At 34.9% G+C, this 15806-nt stretch overlaps 1 protein-coding gene across 1 annotated transcript in view; it reads left to right on the top strand.

The window, feature by feature from the left end:
* Positions 1-15806, top strand: part of LOC113402043 (5'-deoxynucleotidase HDDC2) — a 378551-nt gene that overhangs the window by 338096 nt on the left and 24649 nt on the right. The gene's annotated exons all lie outside the window — the stretch shown is intronic.

Genomic DNA, 15806 nt, shown 5'->3' on the forward strand with positions numbered 1-15806 from the left:
TTAGTATGGATTGGTTTGTCTGTTTGTAATATTAAAATAACCATTTTTTACTAAATGCAATATGTATGAAGACACAGTACATATACCAAGATATTTATTTTCAATTTTTGTATGTCTGTTTGTTTCGGCTAATCTCTGGAACGGCTGGACCGGTTTTGCTGGACCTTTCACCGGCAGATAGCTGATATAATAATGAGAAACTTAAGCTATAACAATAACTTTTTTGTTAAATTCAAACACGCACGAAGTCGCGGGCACAGATAGTCAACAAACTGTACAGGTTATAATATAATGTTCAAGTGTATCCGCAAATACAATGTTCCCTTTACTCCCACACACTCATAGTCCGATCGGACGGATAGCGCGACAAGTCTTGGTATATTGTGTATTCACCATATCGCATTTGGTAGAAAATGCTCCAGACTTTCTCCTCCACATTAACAGACTGGATTACCATATTTTAGTATAAATAGTGATTTATGTATATATCTTATTTTTTATTTATACTTTATACTACAACGGAATTGTGCGAATAAAATCTCGCTAGGAAATTAATTGTAAGATCTCTTATTTATTTAAATATATTTAACGTTCGTTTTTTGTTTATTGTTCAAGCAAGTCTTTGTGCCATTCACCCTTCAGTACCTAATACAAACAGGTTATTTTTAACAACTTGATAAAGCACGTTTTTCATTACACTAATGTCTCTTTTTCTTTGTCTGTACGTCTTTATATTTTTTTCTTCATGGCAACATCTATTACATCTCTGGTAGAAATATTTTAAGGGAATAAGCGAGACTCATGAAATTTTCTTTTAATGTTACCGTTGTACAATATTATCCTTGATATAAATAATTAAATGTCAAATAAGTACGAAAATTTTATACCCTAAGTCAATTACAGAATCTACTATCTCGTTTCTTAATTACGTTTTAAGTTTAAAAGCAACTGATTGGTCAGGATTAAAGCCGCACATGTAGGTGTTGATTCGGAACATCCCAGCAAAGGGAACATCTGAGTAACTGAGCCCCAATTACAAAGTTTAAACGAAATACAACTAACGCTTTTCTAGAACTTTCGAACCCGATTTGATAATTTAACTAAAGTGATGATCGCCTTCACTTTGCTAGATAAAGTATTTTATTTTTATAAACAAAACTGACATGTATCGTTTAAATTAGCGGTTTGCACGAGAGCTTAAAGGAATAAACAACAATTTCCTGCTAGGAAACTAGTATGTTTAATGTTTCACTGTTAAAGGCCATTTTACACGAGGATAATATTAATAATATAAAGGAAATGGTAACTAGTGGCAATTAACCAGGTACAAGCTATACTCAGATTATTTATGTGTCTAGATATAGTGTCGCATGCATTCAAAGAACTAAAGCAAACGAGCCAACTTTATAACCTTGGTGTGCGTGACAGCTACGTTTGATATTCGCCAAACGTCATAGTACTTTACGAGTATGCTTGTGCTTAGCGGCCAACAGTTGGCCACTATTTTTTTCAACGCTTTTTCACTTTGTCAATCTATCTAGACCTATTAATAATAAAAGCGTAGTATAGTAGTAACATTAGTAGTGTTTAATTTGACAATCAATAAGTAAGTGTAAAGCTTCTATATTGAATAAAGGAATTTGAGTTTAATCAAAGAAGCTGTACCTTTTATTTGGTGGTAGGGCTTTGTGCAAGCCCGTCTGGGTTGGTACCACCCACTCATCAGATATAATACAAGCAGCAGGACTCAATATTGTTGTGTTCCAGTTTGAAGGGTAAATGAGAAAGTATAACTAAAGACACAAGGGACATAACATTTTAGTCCCCGAAGTTGGTGGCGCATTGGCTTTGTAAGAAATGGTTAATATTTCTTACTGCACCATTGTCTATGACCATTTACGGCCTAGGTACAAAGTACAGTTTTTTCGCCCTTACGCCTACGAACTCGAACGTAAGTTAACCGACGTTGATTATTTATACATAACTGTCAATCTGAATAATTTAGAAAACTTAAAAATAAATTTTCGTTAAGCATAAGAATAAAATTTTCATAAATAATATAATGCCTAATATTATATACCTTAACTTCGTTAATATTAAAATGTTATGATTTGAATACCAAATTATATGTAGAAACCGCGTTACATTATCCAAAGAGAACGGTTAATATAAAGTTATCGGCTTTACTATGTTCAAGCGTTCAGCAAACTGCGCCTCCACGCTGCGAACTTTGATGTAAGCTTAAACCTCTTATTGGAACTACCACAAAGAGATCAGAATCTTGAATCAGTTTTTTATTAAAATAGAGAATGCTTATTACTACTGCGACCTGACCTCCAAATTACTTTTTTATTTAATTTGTGTTTTACATGAAATCATTTCACGAGTATGATTTTAGTAAAATACTAGCTGTGACCGCGGCTTCGTGTGCGTTTGAATTTAAGTTATTTGGACATTGCAGCGTGACTTTATTTTTATTCTAAAATAAAAGCCTAAGTTACTCCTTATTACATCAGCTATCTACCAGTGAAAGTCCTGTCAAAATCGGTCCAGCCGATCCAGAGATTATCTGGAACAAACAAGCAAACAGACAAACAAAAATATGTTATTTTTGTTGCATTTAGTAAAAAGCGGTTATTTTAATATTACAAACAGACTCTCCAATTTTATTATATGAATAGATAATACTCTAGCTATGCCTAATTCATACTCAAACTATTTTATTTTACAATTTTTTTTATTTTAAAAGACACATGCTAAATATAAGCATAATAATTCACTTGTATTACAAGTACCACTTTCAACTAATCGAATTTACTAAATCTGTACACTATCTTAATTTAAAATATTAACAGAATTAGAGAGATCCCCTTTCTTATGAATCACAATAAACGGGCGTTTAAACCTTATCAACTTCTTACTGCAGAAAAAACAAATAATAATCTTTTACTTGGCGTTAAGGCTTTGAGCGGAATCGAGGCGCCATCTTAACGTTTTGGCGCGAAATACGTAGTGGTTATCTAGTAATCTGGATCATTAAAGAGATGGATCATATATACATACAAATATAATAATGTTGTTGAGTGGAGTTCCATCGGTGTCGCAAATCCGATTATAACTGTTGAATTGATGTTTCATATTAGTCACTATGAAATAATAATTGTTTAGTGCTAGAACATTGTGAAACTTAATTGTACGAAACAATTTTTACTTTGTTTTGGCCTCGCAATCCCTAATTCTTCAATCCCTAAGACGCCCACAAGACCTGTAAACACTTATGATGACGTCGAGAAGAACAATGGATTTTTTTCTTCCGCAAGATTGTGAAGAAAAATGTGTTCGATTATTTTGATAACTTATTTTAATGGTGTATCAAACTGCAGATACATTAATAAAAAATAACCTACATTATAAGGAACTCAATTATTTCAGGTAGCTGTGATATAATAAACAAAATCTCTCTCAGTAAGATTCCAAAAGCTATTGCATAACGATAGACAGAAAAATGAAATAAAATACTCGATTTCGTTAATCAAAATGAAAAGAATACTTTTATTGTTTAACGAACTGTATTAATGCATTTATTCCTATTCTATCTACCTTTATCTGTCGAAAGTATAACTGTTCAATTATCTCGTTATATTTCCAACATCAGGAGTGACTAGGCTAGGTTTGTTTAATCTTTCAAATGCAATTAAGCCGGTGATCTTGTTGGCTGTGTATGTCTTCAGCAGGAATAGTCATGAGTTCTTTTTCTTTCAATCTATAAAAACATCCATTCACTTTTATTGGTTTTAAAATGTTTAACACATGTCCTAAACTATTGTTTATATAATTATAATAATATGAAAAATATAAGTACTGTTTTATTGAATAAAATATCATTTATTATTAACTGAGGCTATTAAATAAAATTTAAAGCCAATGTCAAAAAAACATTGATAAATAAGACATATTAATTTATTATTATCAACACACAATAATTATAAAAAATCGTGAAGCGTTGTATGTGTTGATTTTAATTTATTTGTACTTTATTGACCGATAGTCTGCAATCAAAATGGCGGAAAAGAGTAACTACTGAATTTCAGCCGATTTTTCTAAATTTCTCTTTGGAACTGGTGATAGCTATACATTTAATTCAAAACTCTAACATGTATTCTTTTATGAGCCTACTTATATACAGAATATGTTGATTTTTATTTTAAATAATGATTACAAAAGATTAGTTTGTAAATAAATTGGAAGCATTTCGCCAATCTTTTGTACTTTTTTTAGCATCATAAATAATAATTAAATCAACTTAATATGAAATTATTATCAAATATAAAAAATGTTGCTGTTACAATCAAATATAAAAAAATATATATCGTCATGAATATAATTTATAATTTAAGATAATAAATATGTTTCTCATTATTATAATAATATATAGAGTCGATGACGGGGATAATCGATTGACGTCACGACATACGAATCGGTCTTAAGGAACACCAATAAATGTCTCACATACAAATACAACGGAAATGAACATGAGATATATATTTATATCGATATTATCAATCGCTTATATCAGATCAATTCATCAAAATATCGCAAAAATAAATAGATACAGATCAAAATTAAAAATAATTACTATAAAAATCATGACCACGCGGAATTTTAGCAAGAATGCTAGCAGCATTTCTCTGTTGAATCGCAATTCCGATTCTCTTGGTGAAAAATTAACCAAGTCTCCTGCGACTACTAAAGGCATTACGGATGGAAATCATAGACTTTTAAATCCTGTAGATTTTTATTAATAATTCGTCCAAGATTAAGGTGTTCTAGCGGTATAAATATCTAATTTTGAAAAATAGACAAATATTTTTGTGCTTTGATTCGCTTTTAGCATTTAACGTTACAGCTCACTTTTAATGTCATTCCACTGATATAAGGGTGTATTTATGATAATAGTTGATATATTAATATTATTATTACTAGGCGGTAATACTAAATTATTTTATTTCATTGTTAACTGTTCGATATTCTATAGTGAATCGGTAACAATGAATGTTGTTTTGTAGACAATTTGGTGACGTCACAACATTTTGTTACTTTAAAATTTAAAACCCCATGCGCTTTGTTGGAAAAAAAATTGCAGACGTCTGTTATGAAGAAGTTATTCAAAAAAAAATTTGAACGCATCTGAAACGTCACTTTAAATGTTAATAAATAAAAAATCCACTGTAGAATATAATATATGTACTTATTAAAAAATTGCGTATTTACTGGTTAAATGCAACCTTGAGATACCGGAAATGATTTACTTTTCGTAATCCTTCTAATCTTTATTCGTAGAGCGAAACAATTAAAAATTGTTCCTAACTCTTAGTGGGCCGGGATTATCGGAGCGTGGTTGGAACTGACGAACTTTAAACTACCCTTCCATTAGACGAGAAGTTTATATGATAATAAATCCTTCAATTTTATTAAACCCCTAATCTCATTGGGGACCAATTACTGTCAGCTGTAGTGTTGTTTTATTAAATTGACGTAATGGATAAATAAAGGGAGACAAAACAACCGATTTCTTATCTATACAAATAAATACATGTACATGTAAATACGTGTACATTTGCACTGCGGTAATTATCGCTTATAATTACCGCAGTGCAAATGCACATGAAAGTTACTCCTTAAACCTACAATACGCTGCCAATCTTTGAATCTAAGATATTATATAACTCACTCACCCTTAAAAATATAACAAAGTAATACAGAATATTGATGTTTGGAGAATAATTAATGAATAGATAGAGGTATCCATGCAGAAGAGCCTGTATAAAGCCCTACCGTACCGCCGCTTAAAATCTCAAAGACAAATTAAACTCGAAGATATACATTAATGATTTATACCCTAATGATCGCTTTTATTACAAATACCCCGTCATGTGTAATAAAGTCCCAATTACAGAATTTAAACAGACTTCGACCGATTCAGTAAAATTTTCTTGTTTCGAGGGTTTTTAATTGCTACAACGAAAACAAAGGAAATGCCGCAAGAGAGGTACAACGCTTTGACGTGCAAAATAATAACAGAAAATGTAAAATATAATGTACATTTGTTTATGAAATGCGAATATTTTCCACGTCTGCATATAGTATAAATTGCGTTTCCTTTGAGTAGGGTAGAGTAGCCTACAGCGAGTCGCGACACTTTTCGAGAAAACTTTATGAGAGAAAAGAAAATTGTATAAAGCTATTCAGTCTTCAGCGACTAGACGAGTCACGACTTCATACGAGACTGCCTCATAACAATTAAAATAAGTTTATCATGATAGTGATAATTGAAACCACACGGGACTATTATTCCTTCACTGCATACAAACTTCAATATTATTTAAAATGTTTATAATATTATTTGTATTGATAATGAGATTATCTTAGATAATAGTGATAAATATTATCTATCTGAGCTCTTGGATCCTCTTGGAGTTATTCCAAGGTGCCTTTTTTTCATAGTTCACCTGCAAAATCTTCAAAATATATTCAGGCGATGTGGGAATAGTGTTATAAGAGATTTTTCTTGATAAACGCAAAGCGAGTCAGTGCGAAAGAGCCGAGATGGCCCAGTGGTTAGAACGTGTCATCTTAACCGATGATTTCGGGTTCAAACCCAGGCAGGCACGTGCTCGGCGGTGAAGGAAAACATCGTGAGAAAACCTGCATGTGTCTAATTTCAACGAAATTATGTCACATGTGTATCTACCAACCCGCATTGGAGCAGCGTGGTGAAATATGCTCCAAGCCTTCTCCTCAAAGGGAGAGAAGGCCTTAGCCCAGCAGTGGGAAATTTACAGGTTGCTAATGTAAAATGTAAAAATGAGTCATTGCGAGGCTGTGCTGGGCACCGTCCTCCTTAAAGCGTAAGATTGCACACATGCTTAACACACGTGATAAAGGAAAACTTTTGACTCCTAACAAATATGAGAAATTAAAGTTCACTTCCTAAAAGAGAGTTTCTACTTTCTCTCTTTTGTACTAAACATGTAGAACTATAATAAAAAAATAGTAATTAATAATTAATTTTCCTACATGATATGCATGTTTTGAAACCATTATATATGCAATAATTTGTTTAAGAGTAAAAATAAATTTATTTCAAGTAGATATTTTTTATAAAATAAACGTAAGGGAAATTGGGGTGATGGTAAGTGATCACCACCGCCCATAAACCGTTGCACTGTAAGAAATATTAATTCCTTACTTCACAATTGCCCCACCAATCTTGGGAACTAAGATTTTATGTCCTATGTGTCTGTAGTTACACTGGCTCACTCACCCTTGAAACCAGAACACAACAATAGTATTGTCAATTGGAATAGACTTTATAGAAAAATCTTTACAAAATTAATATATTTTCACTTACCTTATTATCTTCAACTAATTTCACAACGATATTTTCCACCAATAATAATTGTTCGAATTAATATAATATTGCGCGAATATTTAAATAGTTATTATCAAGAAATGATAACATTTTTTGCAGTCATATACATTACAAATATTTCATACCTTTGATAAATACGAACAATATGTTTATATATATAGCCTTTCATAATTATAATTACGAGACCATTATTTTTCCCTACATTTTGTAACGCCACGCACATTCTGCAGAGTTTTACGACCACCCTTCTCCTCCTCAGTATAACCTTTTACGACTGGCCATCATCACTTGCGGCAATATTTGCTAAGATATTAGAAAAACACCATTTAATAAAGGAAGAAAGGAAGAAAAACCTTTGTGCAATTATGTACTTTATTTGTTTTAACCATAAAGTCAAAATTGAAAATGAATAGCAAGATAAAACTGACTCATATGTTGGTAATTAAAATAAACAATTTTAAAACTGTTCGATTTTTTATTTTAAATTTTATTCTCTCGTAATTATTATATTTACTTCTTTCTTCGTTGTTAATACAAAACAAATATAGATAGATTTTTATTTTATTTATTTTACTTTATTCTACGTCAGATATTATACCAACAAAATCATTAAAACTTTGAAATATAGACTTAAAAGAATCGATAATAACGTTCTAGCATTAGTCAAATAGTAATACTAGTATTGTTGTATTCCAGTTTGAAGGGCGAATGAGCTAGTTACACTGGCAATATAGCCAGTAGGCACAAGGTACATAACATTTTAGCTCCAACGGCTGGTGGCGAACTTTTGTGATCTAAGGATATCTCCTTACGTCACTTAATATTTCTTACAGCGCCATTTTGTATGAGTGATGGTAACCACTTACCACCAGGTGTCCCGTTAGCCCGTCCACCTACCTATTATATTAAAAAAACTTAAATAAGTTTGGTATTTTATTATACACCCAGATTCTAATTTATTTTAAAGCTATAAGAATATTTATATATCCAGAAATAACTAATTAAATACTCTCAACTAATTATTTAAGAACAGCTAATATAAAGTTAGTAGGTATCTAATTATCGGGCATCCAACACTGCGGTTGTTCTCGTCTGCAAACTTTGATGTTTGATTCCAATCTTCAATTACATCTCACCAGGAACGTAAAGTTAGAAAATCATTTTTTTTCCATAATTTAACGGACGGTGCCAAGATATTTTTAACCAATGAGAGATTATTGAGACATGAATAAAAAAAATTGAATGATACTATGAACTGAAAATTATAGATTAGGTATAGGTCATGTTAAGTAACAAATCCAATGAATATAAAAAGCAAGTCTGTTCATGAAAAAACGCCATCTTTATTTGAAAATCATCCAGGTGATCATAAAAGTAAAAAGCATATTTCATCAAAATCGGTCAAGCCACTTAGTAGAAGATTACGGACACACGCACACAGAAATTTTATACACACACATTATGCAAACATTTCCTTAACTTTTTATGATTAATGTCTTCATTCGTATCTATATAAAATGAAAATATATAAGCCGCTGTACGCGATAGTATAATAAAAATCCTACCGCGAAACAGCAATACTTAGGGTTATTGTGTTCCAGTTTTAAGGGTGAGTGAGCCAGTGAAACTTCAGGCCCAGCGGACGTAACATTTCAGTTTCCAAGGTTGGTCATTGATTACCTAAGAAATTATTCAAATTTCATACGACAATATCTACGGGCAGTGGTGTCATTAGTCCGTCCGACAGTCCCCTCATGATGCCATAAATAAAAACGAAATACCATAGAGTACGAAATCCGTTTTCACAGAAAACAGCCATATTCAAACAGCATAAGCCGACGAGATCGATATAAGTATCGAGACTAAATTTATAACTCGGTTCATTATGACGTTATCTTGCACTGCGAAGTTTCGAGAATAAGATAAACTAAAATATATTAGCTTTTAGTAACTCATTATTTATTGGTCGATATTCATTTTACTATTTCAATGTAATTTTACCAAAATGAAAGACTTATTAAACACAATAAAAGATTAGTATTCTACTGGTGTTGGAATATTTAAATTTAATTGGATTATAGTTTCAGTAGGCTAAAAATCTTAATAATTGATGGCATGCTATGTAATTTTTCTCATGGTGCTCAATCTCAGCGTCACTATCAGTCGCTATCGCCGTTATATATAGTCGTAATCATATTTACAGTTGTAGTCGAAGTCGCTTAAAACTGAGCAGGTACATGACTCTAATTGCAATAAATAAATTTTGAAATGTTTGTTATTTAAAATTAACTAGGACTAATGTGGACTAATGGAATCTATGCTTTCGACATGACGCGCCATTTAAATAATAATATCGTGATTATATACTCTAACAAAATTATATAGGTACCATGTTTCAAGTGACTGATGTTATATAAATATGATTTTAAAAAAATCGAGTTATTTATAATTAACCAATTACTATGATATGTTTTCAGAAATAATTAATGTAAAGATAAATACTAGTCATGATAAAAAATAATCTACTGATTAAAAACTTTTGTAATAATATGCAAAAGTCAGTCCGTTTTCTGTTACTAAAAATGAACAGTGCACATATGCACTCCGTTGTTTCCAAAGTAGAACAATATATTTAATGGACCAGATAGTTGTTCCAGTCGTATTTTCACATCGTACTGGGTACTGGATTCTTACATATGTCTTTTGCCAACTATTGAAATGTTGTGCTGAATACGGCTTATGTTAAGCAAAACTTAGTACTGTAAAGTAATTTATAAATTACTAACTGAGCCAGCGAATACGGGCGCGTGTGAATTTAAAAAAAAAAAAAGTTGTAGCCTTAGTTACTCCTTATTATATCAGCTATCTGCCAGTGAATGTCGGTCCAGCCGTTCCAGAGATTAACTGGAACAAACAGACAGACAGAGAGACAGACAAAATTAAAAAAAAAATTTAGTAAAAAGCGATTATTTTAATATTACAAACACGATTTAATTTTATTATATGTATAGATAAAATGAATTGATGGCTAAACGATATGCTTAAAATTCATCTACAAAAAATTAAATAAATATATCGAAAATATACTTATGTAACTCGGAAATGTAAATTATAATTAAGTAATAATAATAATAACAATTACATACCAATACATTAATAATATCTTTTCAGTACTAGATTGTATTAAATAATGTAGCTATTCTTATCAATTACTGCAATTAATTACTATCTAGTGAGCAATAAAACCATTATCTCATTGAAAAGTAATTAATCACCACAGATAAAAAATAAAAACTCAACAGAGCATCTGAACGTTTGCCAAAACAAAGAAAAGGTCAGTAAGTTTTTACCCGTACGGAATAAGCAGATTAAATCCATAAATTGCGGATACACTTTATAACGATTAGGAATACAGTAAAATTTAAATTCTTTCGTAAATTTAAAAGCAATAGTTAGAAAAATACGATAAAGTACCTTATAGTTTATGTTAATTATGTCTAATAACAAATAAATATAATGTTTTTTTTTAAATTATTACAAGGAATCTACAATTCTATAACATTATAACTTATAAGGAATGATGTAACAATGAAAACAAAGGACGCAAGCTCAGCTAAATGCAATGTCGTAAGTATATATGAAAGAGCGCTGATTTTCAGCCTGCTCCTTACTCGTGAACAAAATAATACAACTGCATTTAAAAGAAACACGAGAATGGTAAAACAAAAAAGTATTATTATTTAATATTGATGAATTTATATATTTACCAGATCGATAAATTTTATTTCACCAATATCATATACTAGCTGTTACCCGCGGCTTTGCTCGCGTAGAATATGAATATATTTACAAATTAACTAAAATATTACGTTAATGTAAAACCTCTTGGTATACCACATTGGTGTGTATTTCCGCCCTTAGGGTAGAATATCCAGAAAGCTTAAATGCGAATCAGGTCATTTTTAATCGGTAGCCCAAAAATAAAATTTCGAGCTTTTAACTTCAAAATGACGGACTTCTAGATTAACCTGTATACGAAATGTCAACATCTATTTTTCCCTTTAGTCCTAAAATATCAAGAAACGCTTAAATATGTATCTACTCATTTTTAATCAGTAGCCCAAAAATAAAGTTTCATGCTTCTAACTTCAAAAATGACGGTCTTCCAGTCTATCCTATATACGAAATGTCAACCCAATTTCTCTTCTTAGGCGTAAAATATCCAGATACGCTTAAATACCTATCTACTAATTTTTAATCGGTAACCTAAAAATAAAATTTAATGCTTCTAACTTCAAAATGAGGGACTTCCAGACTGACCTGTATACAAAATGTCAAACTCTATTTCTCCCCTTAGGCGTAAAATATCCAGAAACGTTTAAATACGTATCAACTCATTTTTAATCGGTAGCCCAAATATAAAATTTCATGCTTCTAACTTTAAAAATGACGGACTTCCAGACTAACCTGTATACGAAATGTCAACCCCTATTTCACCCCCTCAGTGGTAGATTATTAAGAAACGCTTAAATAAGTATCTACTCATTTTTAACCAGTAGCCCATAAATAAAGTTTCATGCTTCTAACTTCAAAAATGACTTATTTCCAGACAAACCTATATAAAAAATGTCAACCCCCATTAAACCCCTTAGAGGTAGAATATCTAGAAACACTTAAATACGTATTTAATAATTTTTAATCAGTATCTCAAAAATAAAGTTTCATATTTTTAACTTAAAAAAATGACAGAGTTCTATAAAAACTTTCATCCCTTATTTCACCCCGTCAGAGGTAGAATATCAAAAAACGCTTAAATACGTATTTACTCATTAATCAGTGTCACAAAAATAAAGTTTCATGTTTTTAACTTAAAAATTGATTGACTCTCATAAAAACTTTCAATCCTTATTTCAACCCCTCAGAGGTAGACTATCAAGAAACACTTAAATACGTATTAACTCATTTTTAATAAGTAACACAAAAATAAAATTTCATGCTTCTAACTAAAAAAATGACAGACTTCCAGACTAATTTATATAAGAAATGTCAACCTCTATTAAACCCCTTAGTGGTAGATTATCTAGAAACGCTTAAATGCGTATCTACTCATTTTTGATCAATATCCCAAAAATAAAGTTTCATGTTTCTATCTTAAAAAAGGATACTATACTTCTATAAAAACTTTCAACCCTTATTTCACCCCCATAGGAGTAGAATATGCAGAAACACTTAAATAAGTATCTACTCCTTTTTAATCAGTATTCCAAAATTAAAGTTTCCAATTTGTAACTTAAAAAATTACGAACTTCCATACAAACATTCAATCCCTTTTTTTTTTCTCGCTGGGAAAACTCGTTTCGCGCTTCCCATACGTGATGGAAGGTGGGGAGGTGTGGGACTCCCCGGAGCCCTGGACGCCAAGTGCGCCCAGGTACGCCGGGTTTACCCACTAAAAAACCAGCGGTACCCTCTCCGTCTTTCGGCGGGCGCCACGGGATCGCTTGCGCATGCTACCGTGACGCCCAGACGGTTGGCCCGCCTATGCGGGCCTCCAACACCTAGAGGGGGTTCTCAGGGTACTGAGACCCTTTTTTTTTTTTTCTCGCTGGGAAAACGCCTTACGCGCTTCCCCCACCTGATGGAAAGTGGGGGGGTGTGTGGGACTCCCCGGAGCCCTGGACGCCGAGTGCGCCCAGGTACGCCGGGTTTACCCACTAAAAAACCAGCGGTACCCTCTCCGTCTTTCGGCGGGCGGCACGTGATCGCTTGCGCATGCTACCGTGACGCCCTGACGGTCGGCCCGCCTATGCGGGCCTCCAACACCTAGAGGAGGTTCTCGGGGTAGGGTACTGAGACCCCCCCTAGCCCCTGCGACGCCTATTGAGGCGGGGGGAGAAGGTGCGCGTAGCGCTTTTTTCTCCTCCCCGGTCGTCTTCGGCGGAGCGGGTCTGCAGCGGCATCCTCTTCCCGCTCCCACTCCGCGGCTTCCTTCTGCGATATCACGTTTTCGCAGAAGGAGCGCATCTCCAACCAGCACGTCTCGCTACCGAGCATTTCGTTGACGATGCTCGGCAGCGAGAGGTCTCCGCCCATAGTCGCCGCCAGGGTGCGCCTCTGGGGCCCCCACGCAGCACACTCACTCAGGGTGTGGGGCGCCGTGTCGACTGGCGCACCACACTCGTGGCAGGAGGGTGACACCTCCCGCCGCGCTATTCCGTGCAGGTACTTACCGAAGCATCCGTGCCCGGTAAGTACCTGTGTCATCCTGAAGGTGAGTGTGCCTTTCTTCCTTTCGACCCAGCGACTCAAGTTGGGACCGATCGCTTCCACTGTCGCCAGGCCCGCCGTGGGTGTCCCCAGATCCTCCTGCCATCAGGAGATCAGGGCTTGCTGGGCTAGAGCCCTGATCCGCCCGATCTCCGCCGACCCTGGACGGCCGCCGCGGTTCCTCGCCTCGACCCGGAACCGGTACACCTCCGCGAGCACCTCCGCCTGGAGCTCCCAGGGCGGATCGCCCGCGAGAAGTGTCGCCGCAGTCCACGACACCGTACGGTACCCTATGATGCTTTTCACCGCTATGACCCTCTGCGACTTCCGCAGCAGGGCCCGATTGTCAGCGGTGAGGGCGTCGACCCAGATCGGGGCACCGTACAACGCCATCGACCTCACTACGCCGGAATAAAGACGCCGGCATAGCAATCCCGGCCCCCCCGCATTCGGAAGGAGGCGGCTGAGAGCGACGGCGGCGTTGATGAGCCTTGGACCGAGATGGACGAATGCTGCCCAGAGGTCCATCGACCGTCCAGGATGAGGCCCAGATATTTTATCTGGGCCTGCACCTTGATCACCGTCTCCCGGACGGTGATACTCGCCCCTCGTGGGGTCCTTTCCGTGGACCGTGGAATAGGAGGGCCTCCGTTTTGGATATGGAGACCCTCAAGCCCAGCTTTCCCATACGGTCCACGGTGAGAGCCGTTCCGACCTCGGCGAGGCGAGCCGCCTCCCGAAAGTCCTGCCCAGTCGCCGTGACGAGGGTGTCGTCAGCGTAACACAACACCCCCATCCCGGGAAGGACGGGAGCTCGCAGGAGCCAGTCGAACCGACGTTCCACAGAATTGGGCCGAGATCCGACCCCTGTGGAACGCCGCAGCCCACCCAAACATTCAATCCCTATTTCACCCCTTTAGGGGTAGAATTTCCAAAATTCGCTCCTTAGTGGCTGTCATGATATGTTAGTTTATAAGTGTACAGCCTAAAATATAAGTTTTATGCTTCTAGTTCTAAAAATGACAATACTTTCAACAACTTACAATCTTTCATCCCTCTTTTCAACCCTTTACAGCACTTTTTTCCAAATAAAAAGTACCCTATGTCCTTTCTCAGACTCTAGACTATTTGTGTACCAAATTTCATTTAAATCGGTCCAGTAGTTTTGGCGTGAAAACGAGACAGACAGACAGACAGACAGAGTTACTTTCGCATTTATAATATTAGTATGGAAGTATGGATTATAACGTCCTAGTCAGTTCAAATGTCAAACGCCTGTGTGAACATTTTAGATTTTTTAATATCGTCACAATGTTATATTAAATTTTCAGCGGTAATTTTTTTTAAAATTACCCCAATCGTACCTGGCACGGAGTTAGTAACGACAAAATTGTCTGGCAATTCAACTTCAAAATAACGTTGGAATATCGAATATCTATTTATCGTGTTGTTTTTTAAAGTGAGAATTTTTCCTACAGTATCATTGAATACAAAACCTCCGCAAGTGCTAAATCTTTGCTCTAGTACCTATTCGCAGCCAGGACGATAAAAAGTAAAAAGCAAGGATATTATTCCATTATCGAAAGCATGTGGCGAGTAACCAAACACTAAATCGTACATCGCAGTTTGTTGAAAAATAAAGAAAACACGTAATGTAGGGAAGTGGCGAAGTGCATAGAAAACATCGGTTGGAGCTCATGCACGTTCCACTGCGGCAGTTTATTCCACATTATTTCTTGGTCCTCGGTTATTATTCCAACGGTGCCTCGAACATCGCCAGGGGGAATACAAATTCTATACATTTCCAGACGAAAACGCTCGCCAGTCGTCTCAAAAGTTACTGGATACATATTTTCCACTGGAAATTTGCGGTTACAAATCTCTAATGGTTCTGTTTACTAGTTTCAAATTTTAAAAATATTTCATAAATAGAAGGGAACGATCGGAACGAACTTGTCACGGATATAAATCAAACAGCAGTTTTCAATTAAAATATATTTACTATATTTGGATATATTATATAAAATTATTTTTATCTACCTTTAACGTACATTAAATACTTCATTTAAATATATATAATTATTTAAGGTTAGTGAAACACCTAACA

The sequence above is a fragment of the Vanessa tameamea genome, chromosome 2, assembly GCF_037043105.1.
Source record: "Vanessa tameamea isolate UH-Manoa-2023 chromosome 2, ilVanTame1 primary haplotype, whole genome shotgun sequence".
Lineage (NCBI taxonomy): Eukaryota > Metazoa > Arthropoda > Insecta > Lepidoptera > Nymphalidae > Vanessa > Vanessa tameamea.